Genomic DNA, 21,280 nt, shown 5'->3' with positions numbered 1-21,280 from the left:
CCTATTCAACCTTTCTCTGTAACTCAGTTTCTCAAGTCCCAGCAACATCCTTGTAAACCTTCTCTGCATTCTTTCAACCTTATTAATATCCTTCCTGTAATTCAGTGACCAAAACTGCTCACAATACTCCAAATTCGGTCTCACCAATGTCTTACACAACCTCACCATTACATTCTAACTCTTATACTCAATACTTTGATTTATAAAGGCCAATGTACCAAAAGATCTCTTTACGACCCTATCTACCTGTGACACCACTTTTAGGGAACTATGTATTTGTATTCCCAGATCCCTCTGTTCTACTGCACTCCTCAGTGTCCTACCATGTACTAAATGTCAACATGGACATAAACGTTGGATAACAAACTGGTAAGACCTGGACTAGGGCTCGGACTCGGACTTGGACTTGGAACTTGGATCTTGATGTGGACTCCGAATTTAACTGGATCTCAGCCTGGACTCAGAACTTGACTCAGAGCCTAGAATTGGAACATGAAGCCTGGAACTGGAACACAGAGCCTGGAACTTTAACACAGCTTGGAGGCTGGACTTGGACACAGACCACGAGCCTGGACTTGAAGGACTTGGACAGTGAGGAGACAGAATACCCAACTTGGAGTAGTGGCAAACGACCGGACCTACTCATCTGGAAGGACTTGGACAGCAGGCTCTCGACTGGATCTAGGAACAGCAGATGACAGGCTCCCGACTCGACCCAGTCTCAGCCAACCATGAAAATGACAGAGTTCATATCTTACTTGGAGTAGCGGAAAAATGGCCGGCAACTCAACTGGACACGAAAACGACTGAATTCATTAGGCAGCCACGGCACTGAAGCAACTAGAGTCCACGATTCCCGGCAGCCCCAAGACGAGAATAGGCGCCTTGCTGAGATGACTGGCTTCCGGTGACAAAATTCTGATGACAGTCCAGCACTGAGCAGCAGTAACCAGGAGCCTTTTCTGCCACCAGTTCAAAACAAAGATCAGGTGCCTTAATCAAGGTGCCCAACGGAACACGGGAGAAAGGAAATAACTGGAATGAGGAGTCCACGGACCGGACCGTGACAGCTCCTTGTAAACTGTCCCTGACAGCAGCGATACTGCAGCACCCATGACCCCCTGCATCCTCACTGTGGCCTCATCCAACCGCAGGGTCACCCAGTAACTATCTTTGTGTCCTGAAAAAGATAAAACATGCAAAGCTTCTTCTTCAACCACAGAGAGTCACTCAGTCTGTTCTCAGAATGCTCCATCTTGTTCACATGTTTTTTTTTGATTTTCCAAAAGTTATTTTTCTTTATTACAGTCTTCTTGGTTGTCTTTTTACTTTTACAGGCATGTTTAAGATGTCCCTTTTTGCCACAGCTTTGGCAATTTAAATCCTTATATCAGTATTCCTTTGCTGAGAGCACAGATTTGCCACAATTGTAGCACTGATCAGCAATAGGTGTCTTATTCTTAAAGTCAGTAGAAACTTTATGAGCTTGTGAAGATGTGCTTAATAGCTGTGCTTCTTTAGCTGCCATCTCCATCGATGTACTAATCTCAGTTGCCTTCTATAACGTTAGCCTGCTTTCTCTGAGCAAATATTTCTAAATTGCCTCATTACACAGATTACAGTACATACGAGTCTATCACATAATATGTCATTCAGCGACTACCCAAAATCACGGTGTTCAGACAATGGCTTCAGTACCATCACATTCTGTGATTTCTTTTATGAAATCTAAAGTTCTCAGCAATAATCAAACATTTAGGTGAATAGTCCTTTAAGACTTTAACTATGTCCTCATAAGGGTTATCACCAGTCTTAACAGGCTGCACTAGACTGCTTAATAAAATAAATGTTTTACACCCATCACGGTCAGAGGAGTTGGAACCTGAATATCATCTGAAATTCAATTTGCCAGTGCAAAATATTCAAATCTTTCAGTATGTGAACTCCATTGCTTTGTCATCTTGTCATAGTGCCCCGTACTTCCAAACATTGTCACCATTTTCAAACACAATAACATTCCAGAAAAGTTAATGAGCCTTATCCATCTCTCTCTCTCTCTGTCCCCCTGTCTTATTTGTTTTATTTAACCATCCTGCTTTCATTCTTCACTCATCACACTTCCTGCGGCCATTCCTTTGTGGTGTGTGATATCTTCTTTTTGCTCACTCATGTTACACAGCGGTACATCGTCGGCATTGCACACAAACTTGTCTTGCCAAAGGGAGCAAATCAGCAAATATCGTGTGAGGACTTATCACCTCGTCGCCAGATGTTATGTTTGTGGTATTGGGAGTCCGGGTGGCTGTGAATTACACACACGAGAGGCCAAGAGCTGAGGAAAAAATGTGCAGCTGTTTATTTTACTAGTTAGACGTCTTCACAGATTGCCCTCTCCTGTTGTGTTCAGTGTGTAACACACAAGGGAGCTTGTCAGCAACCCATAGGAGTCAAAATATCCGTGAATGCATAACATTATTGTATTTGCATCTGCTATCTGTGGCCTTGTGGCCAAGTTTGCAGAAAACACAATGACAGGAGGAGGAGTAGGTGTGCTGAGGAAGCAGGGAGTCTACAGATCAGGAGAATGGGCAAAGAAATGGCAGATGGAATGCAGTATGGGGAAGTGTATGGTCATGCAGTTTGATAGAATGGATAGAGACATAGACTATTTTCTAAATGGAGAGAAAATTCAAAACTCAGAGGTGCAGAGGGGGTTGGGAGTCCTTGGGAAAGACTCCCTAAAGTTTAACTTGTAGATTGTGCCTATGGTTTGGAAGGGAAATGCAATGTTAGCATTAAGTTTGAGAGGACTAGATTATAAAAGCAAGGATGTAATATAGTCCATGAGCCAGTAGGGGAATAACGCTCATCGTGATTTTTGGCAAGGTATACATCTCTGGCGTTAGAAAATATGTGATATCATTGCACCAGTGGTAGCTTTATGTGCGCTATCATGCATTTTATAACACTACCCTAAAATAAGCATTTCTGAAAAGTGGCCAATATAAAGTACAACATACATATTCAAACTAGTGGTATTTTGTCATTAGCGATCCCTCAACATTGAAATTTGTCACAATGATAGCTGAGTTCAAGCAGTTTTCATCAAATATTGTTATAAAATTCTACATTGAAAACAATGTCATTGGTGGCACTGGCAGTACGGTGCCCAGTTGAAATGAGGAGCCTGTGACAGATTGGGAAGTGCAGGTCCCGTCAGTCCAGAGCAGTTGCTATGCCAAGCTGAAGTGGAGCCCATCAAGATACTTTCTGCAGATCATCTTCAAAGCCCTTTCGAAGAAAAGGTTTAGTTGTCTTTCAAGAGAGTGAACCCTTGCAAGGCAGCAGGGCCCGATGGACGAGCTGGTAAGGCTCTGAAAACCTGTGCCAACCAACTGGTGGAAGTATTCAAAGACATATTCAGTCTCTCACTGCTTTAGTCAGAAGTTCCCACCTGCCTCAAAAGGGTATCAATTACGAAGAGCAGTGTGAGCTGCCTCAAGATTATCATCCAGTATCGCTCACATGTTAGGTGATGAAATGCTTTGAGAGGCTGTTCCTGGCCTGAATCAACTCCTGTCTCAGGGAGGACCTGGACCCACTGCAATTTGCCTATTGCCCCAATAAGTTTATAGCAGACACGATCTTAATAGTGCTTCACTCGGATGACCCTGACAACGCAAATAGCATGTAACACCACCATTTCCATAGTCCTGTTCAAAAAGTTACAGAACCTAGGCCTCTGTACCTCCCTCTACAAATAGATCCTGGACTTCCTAACCTGAAGACCACAATCTGTGTGGATTGGAAATAACATCTCCACCTGGCTGACAATTAACAATGATGCTCCACAGAGATGTGTGCTTAGCCCACTGCTCTACTCTCTCTATACTAGGCATAGCTCAAACAGCATCTATAAATTTGCTGATGATACAGCCATTATTGGCAGAATTTCAGATGGTTGTAGAATATCCTGTGACAAAAGAGTGCACAGGAGAGTGATACACCAGTTGAGTGATGTTGCAACAACATCTGCCAGACCAAAGAGATGATTGTGGACTTCAGGAAGGGTAAGAAAAGAGAACACAAACCAATCCTCACAGAGGGATCAGAAGTGGAGAGAGTGAGGAATTTCAGATTCCTGGGTGTCAATATCTATGAGCACCTAACCTGGATGGAACATATTAATGCAGCTATATTTCATTAGGAGTTTGAGGAGATTTGGTTCATCAATTAAATCACTTGAAAACTTCTACAAATGTCCTGTGGAATGCATTCTGACTGGCTGCATCGCCATCCGGTACGGAGTGGGGGCTACTGGACAGGATGGAAATAAGTAGCAGAAATGTCAAATCAGCTCCATCGTGGGTACAAGCCTCCGGTATCTTCAATGGGCAGTGTCTTAGGAAAGTGCTGTCCATCATTAAGGACCCCCCATGACCCAGGACATGCCCTCTTCTCATTGTTACCGTTGGGAAGGAGGCAGAGAAGTCTGAAGGCACAGATTCAGTGATTCAGGAACAGCTTCTTCCCCTCTCCCATCCGATCTCTAAATGGACATTGAACCCATGACATTACCTGGATTCCCTGGCTGCGTAAGTCTAGGGAAGGCAATCTCCGGCCCCACCTAACTCCTGAGATTGAGGCACTTTCCCACCCCAAGCCCCTGTTTGTACGGATGCTGTGTAATTCGTTACCCTGTTACAAATTAGTGCCACGAAATAACAGACAGTATGCTGCATACAATTAAAAGATAATATTTATGAATCTTAATTTGATTAAAGGGTTAGTAAAGAAAAGAACAACAAAAAAGAAAAGGCCCCAGTTTAATGAAACAGTCAAATGAGCACAAGTTGGAGCTCAAAGTTTCTCCAAAGTCCCCGATCCTCAATCGATCTCACCCCTGGCTTCGTCGAATCACGGTCCCACTCCGGATCTGTATTTATTTATCATCTATTTCATTGTACTACTTCCATAAAGTTAACAAATTTCACGACATATGCCAGTAATGGGAAGCAGCAGAATTTAGACTTTAAGATATTGGGTCAGAGTTAGGTTATTTAGTCCATCATGTCTGCTCCACCATTCAATCAAGGCTGAATTTGTGCAGTCCCATTCTCCTGCCTTCTCTCCATACCAATCAAGAACCTATCAATCTCTGCCGCAAATATACCCAATGACATGGCTGGCACAGCCCTCTGTGACAGCACAGTCCACAGATTCACCAACCCCGGGCTGAAGAAATTCCTCCCCTTCTAAAATTTAGAGGGACTCGTCTTTATTCTGAGGTTGTGACATCCTTTCCATGTCCACTCTAACAGGCCTTTTAATATCTGGTAAGTTTCAATGAGATGCACCCCTCCCCCCCCATCCTTGTGAACTCCATCAAGAAGAGGGGTGGACACATCAAATGCTCCTTATAGGATAGTAAAGAGGAACTACCTGTAGAGATTTAGCGAGGGTCATGAACTACAGTGGGCTTAAGGTAAACAGATGTTAGTGAGGGACTAAGTTTTATGGATGTTATTGGAAGGGGATGAACATCCTAAATTTGAGAAATGTAAGAAGAAAAATTAAATTAAACAAAGGGAGGTTCAGGTTAAAGGTCAAACTAGACTTGGTAATGAAGAAATTCAGGTCTAAAGGAAAGAAAACGACAGTAGATGACTGTTAGTGGATTGTAGAATCCAGGGGTGGTCTTTGCTTTACAAGATGCTCCCTATAGGAGTGAGGAATATTGGCCAAAAAGGGCTGAGCCCAAGAGTATGATGTGGCTCAGGTGAATCTTGTACTGGGTAGATGTATCAATATACTCACAAGTCTGTAGCTCCTTGGCAACACTTCTTCAGATCAGATTATGTGCAAATTCTCAAGGGCCTACAGATGGCAAGCAGAGATGATGATATAATTAAATCTTCCTGATGATCCCACAACCCTTAAAAGCAAAGCCTCCAGATTGAATTACAGCCTTAAAATATCTGCCTGCTATTTATTATCCCTTATAATGTGATTTTCAGCATGGTTTTTGAAACTTTCCTAACCATTATCCTCACAGGGGCGTCAAGATAATATGTGAGTGAAAGGCAAGAGAGAGATGTTGCAATTTATCCTAATTTGATAAACAAAATGAAATATAAAGCAAAATCAGAGCTCATCATCATCATCTTCATTATGTGCCGTGTCGTATGATGAGAGTAATCATGGTCTTTTGATCCCCTTCACATATTCTTCATATCTTTTCTCTATCCTTGACCGTGATTGTTCTTGGCACATTTTTCTACAGAAGTGGTTTGCCATTGCTTCTTCTGGGCAGTGTTTTTAAAAGATGACCCCAGCCATTATCAGTAGCCTTCAGACATTGCCTGGCATCAGTGGTCACATAACCAGGACTTGTGATACGCACCAGCTACTCCCATGACCATCCACCACCTGCTCCCATGGCTTCACAGGTCCCCGACTGGGGTGACTAAGCAGGTGCTACAACTTGCCCAATGGTGACCTGCAGGCCAGTGGAGGGAAGGAGCGCCTTTCACCCCTTTTGACAGCGACGTATCTGTACCCCATCACCCAATCAGAATTCAGGCATCCAATTCAGAGCTGTAAATACAATGGTCAGATTCTAAATGTTTGTTCTACCACTGTGCCTTTAAAATGGATGAGAAACAATACACTTCCTACTGACTGGGGTCATTGTCAGCCTTCCACAACCTATACATTCAACCTATACAACCTATACATTCAAGGGCTCTACAACTCGTGTTTGCAGTATTATTTATTCATTTGTTTACTTGTCTGTTTATCTATTTATCATTTTTATTTTTTTTCATTTATTAGTTTTATTTTATTTGCACGGTTCGTCTTCTTTTACAGATTAGTTATTTGTCAGTCTTTGCTCCTCTGTAGTTCTTCATTGATTTCTTTGTTCTATTGTGAATGCCTGCAAGAAAATGAATCTCAGGAAAAGTTTTGCCTCCAGGAGGACTACGACGCTGTCCTGGTTTGGAGGCTTGCCTGCCTCAGTGACCCAGAGAGCTATACTGGCTGGAGTCCGGGATTTATGCTTTGGCTCTTGGTAGGGTCATCCATGCCAAACAGGTCAAAGGGTAGAGGCCAGATTAATAGAGGCCCATTGATACTCCAGATTCAGGAGTTCAGCCTAGGGCTAATAACACTGACTAGTCAAAAAAATCAGTTAGGGAAACAGCAATGAAGAATCCTACATCTGAGTGTGACAGTATTCCTGTGTCTCCACCCAGGCCTTGCATGAAAAGCAAGAGGAAGCTACTGACATGACGAAAGAAGCTGTGAACACCACCAGAGGTGGACAACCTTCATTGTTGCCCTAAATGCCAGCGACGTAACGGCCAAAAGAGAGACATATGTGCCTTGATAATAAATTTACTTCAAACTTTAACTTTGCCAGGGCTTTCTATTTTTCTCGGATTCCGCCTCAATGAGGCAAAAGGTTTATTTTCATATTACCCTAATTGATCAGTATTGTTTTTGGAAGAGCTGAAATGAAAGTCAACGTAAGTGAAAAATATTGATCACTTGATAGCACTGAGTAAGAATTATTGTGACATCGAATCTTACATCAGGACAGACAGACCGATGTTGTAAACATAGAAACAAAGAAAACCTACAGCACAATACAGGCCCTTCGGCCCACAATGCCATGCCGAACATGTACTTACTTTAGAAATTACCTAGGGTTACCCATAGCCCTCTATTTTTCTAAGCTCCAGGTACCTATCCAGGAGTTTCTTAAAAGACCCTATTGTATCTGCCTCCACCACCATTGCTGGCGGCCCATTCCACGCACTCACCACTCTCTGCGTAAAAAAATTACCCCTGACATCTCCTCTGTACCTATTTCCAAGCACTTTAAAACTGTGCCTTCTCATGTTAGCCATTTCAGCCCTGGGAAAGAGTATCTGACTATCCACACAATCAATGCCTCTCATTATCATACACCTCTATCAGGTCACCTCTCATCCTCCATCACTCCAAGGAGAAAAGACCAAGTTCACTCAATCTATTTTCATAAGGCATGCTCCCCAATCCAGGCAACATCCTTGTAAATCTCCTCTGCACTCTTTCTATAGTTTCCATATGCTTCCTGTAGTGAGGTGACCAGAACTGAGCACAGTGCTCCAAGTGGGGTGTGACCAGGGTCCTATACAGCTTTAACATTACCTCCCGGCTCTTGAAATCAATTCCAAGATTGATGAAGGCCAATGCACCCTAAGCCTTCTTAACCACAGAGTCAACCTAAGCAGGAGCTTTGAGTATCTTATGGACTCGGACCCCAAGATTCCTCTGATCCTCCACACTGCCAAGAGTCTTACCATTAATACTATATTCTACCATCATATTTGACCTACCAAAATGAACCACCTCACACTTTTCTGGGTTGAACTCCATCTGCCACTTCTCAGCCCAGTTTTCCATCCTATTGATGACCTACTGTAAACTCTGACAGCCCTCCACACTATCCACAACACCCCCAACATTTGTGTCATCAGCAAATTTACTAACCCATCCCTCCACTTTCTCATCCAGGTCATTTACAAAAATCACGAAGAGAAAGGGTCCCAGAACAGATCCCTGCAGAACACCACTGGTCACCAACCACTCTTTGCCTTCTGTAGGCTAACCAATTCTGGATCCACAAAGCAAAGTCCCTTTGGATCCTATGTCTCCTTACTTTCGCAGTAAGTCTTGCATGGGGTACCTTGTCAAATGCCTTGCTGAAATCCATACACAATACATCTACTGCTCTACCTTTGTCAAAGTGTTTAGCCACATCCTCAAAAAACTCAATCAGGCTTGTAGGGCACGACCTGCCTTTGACAAAGCCATGCCGACTATTCATAATCATGGAGTGCATAAGCTGGTTCAACCTGGCTGTGTTCTGTGAGGAGCCCAGTTTTAGAGTGAAGGACACACACACACACACAGTGGCAAATGTGTTCATTTCACTCTAAGAAATCTGTATATTCTTCATGAGGCTTCTTAATCCCATGTGTTTATTATTGCTTTTGTGAACTGGTGGAAATGCACAAGATGATAAGAGGCATAGATCAAGTGGACAGCCAAAGACCGTCTCTCATGGCGGACGTGGCTAATACAAGGGGGCATAACTTTAAGGTGATCGGAGGAAAGTATGGGGGTGTGGATGTCAGAGGTAGGTTCTTTGCACAGAGAGTGGTAGGTGCGTGGAACATGCTCTTGGGGTTGGTGGTAAAGGTAGATACATAAGGGACTCTTAAGAGGTTTTTAGGTAGACACTTGGATGAAAGAAAAGTGAAGGAGGGAAGGGTTAGATTGATCTTGGAATTGGTTAGAGGGTGGGAACAGCATTGTGGGCAAAAGGGCCTGTAAAGTAATACAGAGTTGTATGTTCGATTTCTCAGTAAAAGAAAGTTCATCTGATTTATCTGGAGAAATTACTCAGTTCTAAACAGCATACAACCCTTCACCTGCTGATTCAATGTTCAACCAGAAAGATACATCAAGTGTGGCAATGGGAAATACGACTTAGTTCTGCATTTTACACTCTATTAAAGATCAATTGTTAAAATTCTTAGCAGTTGGCACAGTTCTACAGGGGTTTTGTGAAGTGTGAACTCAAACTCAGTTTTATGCGTGAGTTATTTTTGTCTTTTTTATGGCCAGCATGCATATAGCATTCCAATTTAATGAAAAATTAATTCCAATTTAATGGAATTTCAAGGAATTTGGTCACTGGCTGGCACCTTGAAATACCCATCACCATCTCAGCCTCCAAGTAACAAACCATCTACACTCAGTGGCCACTTTATGAGGTACACAAGCTAGTTAATGTAAATGTCAAATCAGTCGATCATGTGGCAGCAACTCAATGCATAAAAGCATGCAGACATGATAAAGAGGTTCATTTGTTGTTCAGACCAAACATTAGAATGGGGAAAAAATGTGGTCTAAGTGACTTTGACTGGGAATGATTGTTGGTGACAGATGGGGTGGTTTGAGTATCTCAGAAACTGCTGATCTCTTGGGATTTCCATGCACAAGTCTCTGGAGTTTACGGAGAATGGTGTGAAAACTGCCAGTGGGTGGCAGTTCTCTGGGTGAAAATGAGAGAGGTCAGAGGAGATTGGCCGGAATGTTTCAAGCTGACAGGAAGGTGACAGTAACTCAAACAGCTACATGTTACAACAGTGGGTGTGCAGAGGAGCATCTCTGAATGCACAAAGTGTCGAATTTTGATGGGCTAAGGCAGTAAAAGACCACAAATAAACACTCAGTGTACAGATGTACCAAATAATGTGGCTAATGAGCGTAGGTTGTGTGGAAAGGGGATTAATAGGTTTACTCTGAGAGCCGGCCTAGATGGCCCTAACAGCCTCAGAAGTTGATTGGTGAAAGAGACAAAGGCTGAAGAAAGGGAAATCTGATAGAAGAGGACAGAGGGTCATGGAAAAAAGGGAAGGGAGAGGAGCATCTGAGGAGGCTGATGGGCAGGTAAGGAAATAAGATGAGAGAGAGAAATGGGAATGGGGAATGGAGGGGGAGGATTACCTGAAGTTTGAGTAATCAATGTTCATGCCATCACACTGGAGGCAACCCAGAAAGAATATAAGCTATTGCTCCTCCAACCTGAGTGTAGCCTCCCAATCTATGCCGCGTCTCACCGATGTACAGGATACCACACTGGGAGCACTGGATACTGTATGTTACCTCAACAGGCTCACAGGTGAAGTGTCACCTCACCTGGAGGGACTGTTTGGGGCCCTGAATGGTAGTGAGGGAGGAAGTGCAGGGGCAGGTGTGACACTTGTTTTGCTTGCAAGGATAAATGTCAGGCTGGAGATCAGTGGGCAGGGATGAATGGACAAGGGAGTCATGTAGGGAGCAATCCCTGAGAAAAGTAGGGGGAGAGGGAATGATGTGCGGGGATCTCATTGGAATTGACAGAAATTATGAAGAATTGCGTGCTGGACACGAAAGCTGCTGGGGTGGCATGTGAGGGCAAGAAGAACTTTATCCCTGGTGGTTGGTCAGAGGATGGACTGAGGGTAGACGTACGCATAATGGAAGAGATGCGGGTGAGGGCAGCGTTCATAGTAGAGGAAGGGAAGCCCATTTCTTTGAAGAAGGAGGACATCTTAGTTCTGGAATGAAATGCTTCATCCTGAGGTCAGATACAAAGAAGATGAAGGAACTGAGAGGAGGGGATGGCATTTTTAAAAGGACTTAGAAGAATGGACAAAGAAGTGGCAGATGGACTACGGTGTTGTAAGTGTACGGACATGAATTTTGGTAGAAGATTTGAAAGGGTTTGCTATTTTCTAAATAGAGAGAAAATACAAAAAAACTGAGGTTCAAAGGGATTTGAGAGTGTTTGTGCAAGATTCCCTAAAGGTTAATTTGCAGGTTAAGTCCGTGGTGAGGAAGGCAAGTTCATTTCAAGCGGACTAGAATATAAAAGCAAGGATGTAAATTTGAGTCTTTATAAAGCACTGGTGAGGCCTTGCTCAGAGAATTGTGAGCAGTTTTGGGCCGCTTATCGTAGGCAGGATGTGCTGAAACTGGAGTGAGTTCAAAGGAGGTTCACTAAAATGATTCCAGGATTGAATGGCTGGTCATATGAAGAGTGTTTGATGGCTCTGGGCCTGTATTCACTGGAATTCAGAAGAATGAGGGGTGACCTCATTAAAACCTATTAAATGGTGAAAGCCCTGACTGAGTGGATGTGGACAGGACATTTCCTATGGTAGGAGAGTCTAACACCAGAGGACACTGACTCAGAATAGAGGGGCGTCCTTTTAGAATGGAGATGAGGAGGAATTTGTTTAGCCAGAGAGAGGTTCGTCTGTGGAATTTGTTGCCATCTGCCTCTGTGGAGGCCAAGCCTTCACATATATTTAAGGCAGAGGTTAATAGATTCTTGACTGGTCAGGGCATGAAGGGATACGGGGGAAGGTATGCGACTAGGGCTAAGAGGCAAAATGGATCAGCCATGATGAAATGACAGAGCAAACTTGATGGTCCAAGTGGCCTAATGCTTCTCCTATGTCTTATGGTCTTATATGTGTACTTTGATAATAACATTTGAACAATGATCTTTACATTGATGTCTTTCAGCCATGGATTCAGTTATTACTGATCTTAAAGTCCACAGGTTGTAAAGTATAATATGCAAAGTTCCAAGGCCTGTTTACTTCTGCCACTTACTCTCTTAATGGTTTGCAGTAGAGACTTGCAGACATTTTTTAAAAAAAGTATCATTATTCAGTGTTTATTTACATGTTTATGCAAGTTAAATGCCAATAAAATTAAATAATTTTTACCTGATTCATTTGATACCGATCCACTTTTCTTTTCCCAGAAATGCTTTTGCCATTCTTGAGTTTTCACTCACTTTTCTCCATCAGTACATCTGATAGGGAGTGGCATATCTTTAAACAATTCAATCCATTCACAAGACAATCTGAGTTTCTCCAACTCGTGCAGACAGAGGCGGTGACTGGTCCCGTGTCAGCTTTTCGGTTTCTACCTGCACTGCTGAATAAACACCTTTATATCAAATCTGTAAATCAAGCAGTTAGCTTCTTCTGCCATTACACAGACACCAGTTGGGATCCATGCACGTTGGAAATCAGCATGGTGAGTAATGCCAATGAAAGTGCCTCTGAATTTACATACTAGGTTAATTTCCTCGATTTCCTCTTCAAGTTAGGGATGGGATGCAAATAAATATGGAATCGTAAGTAAAACTGGGGAGATGACACCAATGTTGGCTGAATTACTAATGCTAAAACTGTTTTACACCCTGCCACTCACTTGCATTGAAGCCAGAAGTTCAATATAATCCCACACAAAAGACGTACAATATTTTAATATTATTGCCCAATATTGAAGGGCTTTGATAGAGGGAACATGGAGAGGAAGTTTCCAATAGTGGGAGGTTATAGGACCAGAGGGTGCAGCCTCAGAACAGAAGGACATCTGTTTAGAACAGAGATGAGGAACAACTCCTTTCAACAGAGGGTAGAGAATCTGTGGAAATCATTGCCACGGATGGCTGTGGAGGCTACATCTTTGAGCATATCTAAAACAGGGGTTGATAGGCTTTTGATTAGTAAGGGTGTCAAAGGTTATGGCAGGAAGACAGGAGAATGAGGTTGAAAAGGAAAATAAAGCAGCCATGATCGAAAGGCGGAGCAGCCGAATGGACTTATCTTGTTCCTATGTCTTATGGTCCAAAAAGAACTTCCTTGACTGGAGTCAGCTGACGTTGAAGGAACATGGTCATAGTTATGACTCTATAACTTAGTAAAAGACAGATAGTTGGAGGAAATAATATTTCAATTTTAATATCATCAGCATATATATCCAGGATATAAGTGGTATGAAAATTAGCTTGAGCTGATTTCTTCATTTTAGACTGGGAGCATACAACAGTGATGTGTGAACTATTTATGTATCTCAATTTTTTTACAATAGGTTTAAATACCAATTTAAGGGAGATACTAATAATTTAGGTGAACGAAAATGGTGAAAACGAACACATCAGCACCACTTAGGACTGAAAACAATTGAATGGCTATTATTTTGTTTTCTGTAGGATGTCCAACGTGCTTCATCAACAATGTATGCGGCTAGAGTTTGGGACAGGTGGACCTGGCATCCACAGAGTCAATCCAATAAACAAAATTACAAAACTGACCAAAATATTGGTTTTAGTTGATACCTATTCATTTATAGGCAGTTGGTGTTGCTGGCAAATCCATTGGTTGCCCATTCCTAAGGTCTGAGCAGATTGAGCTGGTGCAGTTAGAGTTGGGAAAGCTGCAATGGTATGGGAATCGAATTCAGTGTGTAGACTCAGTATCAATGAAGGGTACTTCCATATCACGATGGAGCATGTCTTGCAAAGGACCTCAGAGGTGGTGGTATTTTCTTTGATACTGAGAGAGGGAAAACTTTAACCCTGCAAACCAGGCTAACTACCCCGTTCTTCAAAATCATTCCATGGCATCTTTTCTGTTCATCTTACAGGACAGACAAGGACAAGGCCTCTTATCTGAAAAACGATATCTACTGATAGTGTAGTACTGACAATGTTACAAACCCAGCCTATCCAGTCTATCCTCACGACTGAAACACACCATCCCAGGAAATATCTGAGGAACTTCTCTACACTCTGCCCTGTCAATCACATCCCTCCTGTAATGTGGCAGCCAGAACTGTGTTAATGATTAAGAGATGCAGTTCCAAACCCTTAAACAGCTGCTGCGAACTTAAATTCAATTTATTAAATAATTCAGGAATTCAAAGCTGGTGTGAATAAAAGTATCTGAACCACAAGATTGTCATAAACAGAAGGGATTCTGCAGGTGCTGGAAAAGTTAAGGAACACACACAAAGTGCTGGAGGAACTCAGCAGGTTAGGTAGCATCTATGGAGCGGAATAAACAGTCGATATTTTGGGCCGAGGCCCTTCATGAGGATCATCAGGCTGTCATAAGGTTCATGAACATCAGCATCAGAAGGACGTCGACCAGGATAAACTCTAAAAGAAGACCAGCCATTGCTGTTCCTTACGGTTGGGACTGAAGTTACCTTAGTATGGATCAGGCAAGCACCAAGTATTTGCTCCCTGAAAGGATATTGGTGAGCAATTTTTTAAAGTAATCCTAGGATGCCATAATTAATTTTATCTTGTTTAGTTACTTGATTTTAAATTTTATGATGACTATACTGGGATATCAAAGGTTTCAAAGGTACATTTAATGTCAGAAAAATGTATACAATATACATCCTGAAATGCTTTTTCTTGACAAACATCCAAGAAAACAGAGGAGTGCCCCCAAAGAATGAATGACAGTTAAAGTCCCCCACCCCAGCTCCACACCCTCCCGCTTGGAAACAGCAGCAAGCAACGATCCCCACTCCTCCCACCAGCAAAAAAAAGCATCGGCACCCGTCACCGAGCACTTGAGTGTGTAGCAAAAGCAACAGCAAAGACACAGACTTGCAGTACTGCAAAGACTGTTCGTTCACCTGGTATACGACATTCCACAGGTTTCCTCTCTCCCTAACAAGGGAGAAAGAGATGCCCCAGTTTCACCCCGACGGGGGGAGAAATAACAAACAACTTGCTGGTTGACGATGTTAAAAGTCCGTTGTGTCGCTTTGCCCAAAGATCTCAGGTCTCCAGGCACACAGCTTCCAGCTCTCACGACACACCGGTCCAGGACACCGACCTTTGATCCACCTGTCTCCAGAGCCCTGAGATCCTAGGCCTCCAAAGGCGACCCAAACTCTTAGGCCATGCCCTTGGCATGTCGGATAACAGCCAGCCATGACACCCCGAGAGTGGATCCCATTCCCGCAAAGAACCGAAGTCAGTGTGTAACTCCAGGTCAGGATCTTCAAAAGAACCCTGAAAGGGAAAACTAGAGATATTAAAGACAGAAATAGAACCATCTCTGAAGATGCAAGCAAAGGGGTCATTGTTTAGTGCTATCTTGACTAAGCTCAGGTTACTCTTTTTCATTGCTATGTCTCCAAATGTGTAGTTTAGGTCCCTGGAAACAATCTCAATAACTTACTCATCATGGAGTCATACTGCAGGCCACTTAACCTAACCCATCCAAATCTACCAGTGAACACCCTTCCTTACTAACCCCATTGCTTAGCACCATGTCCATACCCCAAGGGATGAGAGTGTTCATCTAAAGCCTTAAATGCTGTCAACAACCCACCTTTGATCACCCTCTCAGACAGTGCTTTCCAGGGCTTACCACTCAGCACTCTCTGGGTGAATAAGGTCCCCCCTCATACCCCCCAGTAAATCTCTTCTACCTTCTTCCTACAGTAAGTCATCTAGCTTTATCTACATTTGAAATGGGGAGCAGCTTCCTGCAGACTAGCCTATCTAAATCCCTCATAATCTTATATACCTCAATAACAACCAGGCTCCATCTCCCCCACTGCAAAGAGCGCAGACCCTGCTTCTTCAGTCTCTCCCCAGAACTAAGCTGCTCCATGCCAGGCACCCTCCTGGTGAATCTCATCTGCACTCTGTCCACATTATCAATCCTTCCTTTACTTTAGTGACTGGCACTGTATGCAGTACTCCAGCCTTGTTAGACCTCAGTGTAAAATTGTCATTTTTCTTGTAGTTTAATTTTCATATGCTTGCTTGTATTCTTATAAAATTACCAGTCTACATTAATTGTTCAGTGAGTTTTCCAGTACTTACGGCACAGTTGCTTCTGTATTTTTCCAGAAACTTCTTAGATTTGAGTAACTGGTGTCATGCAACATGAATTTGACTATTTTATAGGTTAATTGTTATGGATGGAACTTTGTTAATCTCTGGTCCAAATGAGAGAAGAGCCCAAACTATATTTTGAGTCTGTAGTCTTTGTTCTCTTGATGATTTTTCTGCTTTGCTCTTGTAACACTTAAAAAAATGAACACAAGCAACAAATGTTATGCCTAGTTCTTTAATTCAAAAGCATCAGGATCCCAGAGCTTTGACCAAGAGATTACAATGCGGGGACATAACCCCCTTACCCCTGCATTTGATATAACAATCTTCAGAGGCCAGTACTGTATCCAAATCACCTTCTTAACCACATTATCTGCCTCTATTGCCACCTTCCATCATCTGTGGACTGATCTTGCTTCCCGCATCCACATGCAAATCATCCACATATATATTACAAAAATGGTCCCAGCACCGATCCTTGAGGGACACAGCCAGTCACATGGAACCCAATTCCAAAAATCATCATCCATTTATTGCAACCATGTCTGTGGTCTGGCCAGGTCAAAATGAGGCTTCAGACCCATATCTGTGGGAATTAACTCTGAAATAATCTGATGACCCATTCAATCACAATGGCCAAGTGTTATTGAGAATGCTCATTTCCGCTGAATAGATAAAGCAGAGAGTTTGGATCCTCATACGCAATATGGTTCCTGACTTGTAAATTGGGTACTGTCTGCAGGATGTCACTATGCTGCTGACTGTTCAAGAACCTACTTTTTTCCTTTTAAATGTACTTCTACTACTAATTTACTGGTGATTGGAGCCTGTAATTGATGTTTAAATAATGTAGTTCTGGGCTGACTGAGCGACCTGGCACTTTTGTTGTCTCAGAGGGAGTTCAGCATGGTTGAGAACGGAGTGTGCGGCCTGATTTCGGAGTGCCAAACCATGATGGGCTCCGCTACCTGCCAATCTCACTGGCTAGCCATCGAGCGACTTTGAAATGGAGGAGGGTAAGAGAAGAAGACGAGTGGGTGTTGAGTGTCATCTGCCTGAGCCTGCTTGGTCTCCCTTTCCCTCTCTCTTACTGCTGCTGGAACCCTTGAGTTTTGGGCAAGCTTTGATTGATGTGGCTTATGGATTGGACTCATTTTTAGAGGACGTTGCTGTTCATGTTAGATGTGTTTCTGGTTTCTTGTCACTCATTGTCATTGCTATTTTGCACAATTCTGATTGGGGAGCTTTGATACGGACTGGCTCTGCAGCCTACACTCAATGACTGACAGTGCTAAATTGAATGGAACTGAACTGAGCATTCCTAGACCTTTTTAAGGACTCTGCATTTTGATGTGTAATATTCTGTGTGTTATTGTAATTTTTTTGCTGTTTGTGTGATTTATACTTTTTTCCATGCTTTGGGTGTTTGATGTTTTCTTTGAACGGGTTCCGTGGTGCTGTTTTGTTTCATACGGGAAGACAAATCTCAAGGTGGCATACTGCATCCATAATAAGTGTAGTTTGAACCTTTGAACTTTTGACTCTTTGGAAGAAATGAACGCAATGTGGGAATGTTTGGCAGTATTGTACGTTACTCTCAGGCAGAGGAGAGTCAACATGACACATTGAGATCCTGATAAAAACAATATTGGAAGCCAAAAAACGATATGCTTCAATGATGCTTTATGAACTACTGGGATAAAAATAGTTTATTCAAGATCTCTACACCGTGGACATTTAATCATTCATTCAGCAAGTCAACCTCTTAAGAAAAGAAAAACAGAAAACATATCTTATATAATAGAAGGCATTATTGGCAAAAAGAGCTTTGACTTGTCGAAACAAATGCAACGTGAGGAGATAAGAATGTCAGGATGAGAGGGTTCTATTCAGCTCGTGGAACTCAACCTCAACTTTCATGGTTTATATCAACCCGTACTGACTATTGCTATTCAATAAACAGCGTTAGAAAACAGCAGCATTGTGTAAAATGTTCTGCCTCATTTAGGATTTCAGCAGAACATAACTGAAGGGCTTGGTCAGTGTAAAAGAATATTATTTTTGGATCTTAGTGTGCATTCGATTGCACCAGACTTGAGAATTATTATTGTTTGTGGCTTTGGTTTCCAATTCACAAAATATGGTTAACAACTGAAGACAAATAACACTGTGCAAAGTTCCACATAAGGGTAGAGACATAGCTGGAGCAGCTGAGTCTAAAGGAGCAAGTTACCAGCTGAGCCCCAAAAATGTTTCCTATCAGCTACAAGCACACCTTAGGAGTACAGTCACATCCTCAATGCTTACCTGGTGAGATCAGCTCCAAAATATCCAATAAGCAGAAATGTAAGAATATTGTGCAAATAATATTAGGCTCAGTCTAATATATCACAGGTATATCACTGCCACCATCAAAAAGATCTACATGAGGCTCTGCCTCAAGCTGGACACATCTATCATCAAAGATCCAACCATCTGTGTTATGTCATCTTCTTGCAAGTACTATTGAGTCAGAGGTACAGAAACCGCAACTCGCTAACCACCAGGTTCAAAAACAGGCTACTGCCCTTCAACCACCTGGTTCTTGAACCAATCTGCACAACACTTCTTCAGTATAGCAACACCTTGACCGCCTTGATTTTGGATTTTGTTTTTACTTGTCATAATTGTATAATTTAAGATGGTTGGTGATGTAGTGACTTTAGCACCGGACCTCGAGGCGAGTGGTCCTGGGCTCAAACCTGGCTGGCCCCATCCATCCACATTGGGTTGAGCGTCGAGCTAGCAACTCGGCCTCATGCAAAAACAGATAAAACTCTAAAGAACTGGCAAGGTTGCCAACCAAAGCACCACAAGACACTGAGATTGCATAACTTAGTATTATTTATGTGACTGATTTATGTTTTTCTTGTGAATGTCATGTATGTGACACTGCTGTAAGTAGGTTCTTTTTATTGCACCTGTGCATACAAATACTTGATACTATGAGAGTACACTTGACTCAACTTGAGTCAATACGGTACCTCATAGTCTGAAATGTTCATTCCCTCCATTACTGATGTACAATGGCTGTAGTGAGTACCATCCCTAGAATGGATTGTTGTTCCTCAGCCAGGTTGTAGTGACAACACCACCCAAACCTGTGACCTTTGTCATCAGAAAAAGACAATGGTGGCAGGCACATGGGAACATGACCACCCACTGATTCCCCTACAAGTGAGCCATCATCATACCTTGGAAGTATAGAACATAGAACAATACAGCACAGTTTAAGGATTCCCATATAACCTTCCACCTTAAATTCCTCCATATCCTTGGATAGTAGTCTTTTAAATTTCACTAGCGTATTTGCCTCCACCACTGACTCAGGCAGTGCGTTCCATGCACCAACCGCTCTCTGAGTAAAAAACCTTCCTCTAATGTCCATCTTGAACTTTCCACCCCTTACCTTAAAGCCATGTCCTCTTGTACTGAGCAGTGGTGCCCTGGGGAAGAGGCACTGACTGTCCACTCTGTCTATTCCTCTTAATATGTCACCATTCCATCATTTTGCTGGGGTATAAGTCCTGGAGCTCCCTTTTCTACAGCACTGTGAGCACATCTTCAATGAGGGTCTGTAGTCGATGAGAAAAATGGGTCGTTATTACCTCATCAAAGTCAATTAAGGATGAAGGCTTTAGTAAAATCAATAGTGTGAATAGTGGTTGATCTGGTGTATGCAATTCACTAGCAGATGTCATGTGAAAATCATGCCCATTGTGCCTTTTGATAGACCCTGCTATGTGGAAAGTAGCTATTGGTTGCTGGTAGAAGGTGGTTGAGGAAGAACTAGACAATAACTTTCCCGTACTTGTAAGGGAGACCTCCTTACTGTCTAGCATGTGGAGTACTGGTAACCACAGTGAGAATTGTCTCCTTTCTTGAAGATGGTTATGATCAAGGCATTTCTGATACTTCCTGGGACATCTTCCTTTTCCTGGTCGTGGAAGTAATGAGAAGAGGGCATCATCAGTGGAGAGAAATGAACAGTTCACACTTCAAGCCAAGACCCTTCATCTAGATGAGATGGGTCACTAAAACTTTAGACTCCATCAATCACAAAGTGACAGAGAGATACAGGCCGCAGAATCAGGTCCTTAAGCCAACTGTCGATGCCAAACATTATCCAACAATCTATACTAATCCTACAATGAATCCCATTGTTATTCTCAAAATGTTTTTTCAAATAGTGACCCCAGTTCTAGACTCTCTCTACCCTTCACGATCCCTCGGAATAGTAGCAATCAAGCTTCTCCTCACTAATCTACACTCTAATTGATACATTTCTAGCTCCCCTAACATTTCCCATTCAAAAAGCTGCTCATTCCAGCCATTAACCTGGCAAACGTTCTCTGAAATGATTGGAGGTTCAATCAGCTTGGAACAGCTCAAACACGTGTTTGTAAGTGTGGTAAGCGTGAGGGTGTGATCGAATAATAGTAGCTATTCGAATTAAGCTGAGTACAACAGGTAGGAAGGTGGTTTTTATTTTTTTAATTTTGGAGATATTTTTCCAAGCATCTGTAAAGCAAATCTAAAGTTCTTTCTTTGTATTTCTTCAGATATAAAACAATTTGCATCAAACCATATGATCTGACATCTAGTTTCAATAAGACATTATCCCCAAGGATAAGAAGGCTCTGTATACCATTGAGTTTGACGTGTTTACAGATGAGATATTTATCAAAAAAAAAACACCATTTTCATCACACTGTCTTGTTCCTTCCATGGGCATACAAGATCTCACTGGGGATTATAAATCGACTTACATTTGTTTGCTAAAGCAAGCCAAGGAACATAAGTTGTCTTGACAACCCACAGTCATCAATAGATGTCATAAGCATTGAATTCTTTGCAAATGTATTTTTAAAAGTATAACCACGACCATGCTATAAAGAGCAAAATTTTAAAAGGACACATAATTTAAGCCCAAGGACTCATATTTATCAAATTCAGTCTAATGAAGGTAAAAAA

The sequence above is a fragment of the Hypanus sabinus genome, chromosome 1, assembly GCF_030144855.1.
Source record: "Hypanus sabinus isolate sHypSab1 chromosome 1, sHypSab1.hap1, whole genome shotgun sequence".
NCBI classification, from domain to species: Eukaryota; Metazoa; Chordata; class Chondrichthyes; order Myliobatiformes; family Dasyatidae; genus Hypanus; species Hypanus sabinus.
This window is presented reverse-complemented; position numbering follows the sequence as displayed.